Source organism: Vulpes vulpes, chromosome 4, assembly GCF_048418805.1.
Source record: "Vulpes vulpes isolate BD-2025 chromosome 4, VulVul3, whole genome shotgun sequence".
Taxonomy (NCBI): domain Eukaryota; kingdom Metazoa; phylum Chordata; class Mammalia; order Carnivora; family Canidae; genus Vulpes; species Vulpes vulpes.
Window position 1 is genome coordinate 52,899,275 of NC_132783.1, and position 2,022 is coordinate 52,901,296.

General features: G+C 47.3%; 1 pseudogene; it reads left to right on the plus strand.

Moving 5' to 3' along the window:
* Positions 1-561: 561 nt before the first annotated feature.
* Positions 562-1,676, plus strand: LOC140598449 (glyceraldehyde-3-phosphate dehydrogenase-like; annotated as a pseudogene).
* The last annotated feature ends 346 nt before the right edge of the window (positions 1,677-2,022 follow it).

Below are 2,022 nucleotides of genomic sequence, written 5' to 3' on the forward strand. Positions count from 1 at the left end.
AAACACACGCAGTATGACCAAGTTCATAAACAAAATAAAGCATTATATTGTTTAAGGAGACATATATATGCAGTAGAACTAGAAAAAATTAAACTAACAAATATAAATTCCAGTTAAGAAATTCCTGAAACTAGAAAAAATTAAACTAACAAATATAAATTCCAGTTAAGAAATTCCTGGATCTGGGCAGCCTGGGTGGCTCAGCAGTTTAGAGCCACCTTCAGCACAGGATCTGATCCTGGAGACCCGGGATCAAGTCCCATGTCAGGTTTCCTGCATGGAACCTGCTTCTCCCTCTGCCTGTGTCTCTGCCTCTCTCCTCTCTCTCTGTCTCTCCTCTCTCTCTCTCTCTCTCTCTCTCTCTCTCTCATAAATAAATAAATAAATAAAATCTTAAAAAAAAAAAAAAAAGAAATTCCTGGATCTGAGGGTTCACAGGGGTTGTGATTAAGGAAGTATAAGGACCTTGATCAGAATGGTGAACGCTCGGCTCTCTGCGTCTCCCCATTCGACAGACAGCCGCGTCTTCTGGTGCAGGGCCAGCCAAGTCCCCGAGACATGATGGTGAAGGTCGGAGTGAATAGATTTGGCTGTATTGGGCGCCTGGTCACCAGGGCTACTTTTAACTCTGGTAAAGTGGATATTGTCGCCATCAATGACCCCTTCATTGTCCTCAACTACATGGTGTACATGTTCCAGCATGATTCTACCCATGGCAAATTCCACAGCACGGTCAAGGCTTAGAACAGGAAACTTGTCATCATTGAGAAGTCCATCTCCATCTTCCAGGAGCGAGATCCCGCCAACATCAAATGGGGTGATGCTGGTACTGAGTATATTGTGGAGTCCACTGGGGTCTTCACCACCATGGAGAAGGCTGGGGCTCACTTGAAGGGCAGGGCCAAGAGGGTCATCATCTCTGCTCCTTCTGCTGATGCCTCCATGTTTGTGATGGGCGTGAACCACGAGAAGTATGACAACTCCCTCAAAATTGTCAGCAATGCCTCCTGCACCACCAACTGCTTGGCTCCTCTGGCCAAAGTCATCCATGATCACTTCGGCATCATGGAGGACCTCATGACCACCATCCATGCCATCACTGCCACCCAGAAGACCGTGGACAGCCCCTCTGGGAAGCTGTGGCTAGATGGCCAAGGAGCTGCCCAGAACATCATCCCTGCTTCCACTGGCACCACCAAGGCTGTGGGCAAGGTCATCCCTGAGCTGAACAGGAAGCTAACTGGCATGGCCTCCGTGTTCCCACCCCCAACATGTCAGTTGTGGATCTGACCTGCCGCCTGGAAAAAGCTGCTAAATATGACATCAAAAAGGTGGTGAAGCAGGCATCAGAGGACCCCCTCAAGGGCATCCTGGGCTACACCGAGGACCAGGTTGTCTCCTGTGACTTCAGCAGTGACACCCACTCTTCCACCTTCGACGCCAGGCAGGGCTGGTATTGCCCTCAATGACCACTTCATCAAGTTCATTTCCTGGTATGACAATGAATTCGGCTCCTGCAACTGGGTGGTGTACCTCATGGTCCACATGGCCTCCAAGGAGTAAGAGCCTCCTGGACCACCAGCCCCAGCAAGAACAAGAGGAAGAGAGAGGCCCTCAGCTTCTGGGGAGTCCCTGCCCCAACTTAATCCCCCAACACACTGAGAATCTCCTGACCTCCAATTTATATCCCAGACCCCAAGGAGGGGGAGGGGATTGGGAAGCCCTATCTTGTCATGTACCATCCCCCACGCCAAAAAAAAAAAAAAGAATGGTGAATCCTCTATTTCTTAGGCTGGGTATTGGCTTTTTGGGTGTTTGTTCTACTGTGAGTCATACTTATCAAGCATAGAATTTTATATACAAAATATTTCATAATTTTGACAGAATGAAATACATGCTGCTATCAATTAGTATATAAAAAGATGTTCAATGTCATCAGTCATTAAGGAAATGCAAGCCCAAATCACAAATGGATACCACTTCACACCTTATTTAGATAGCTATTATGAAAAAAGGAAGGAA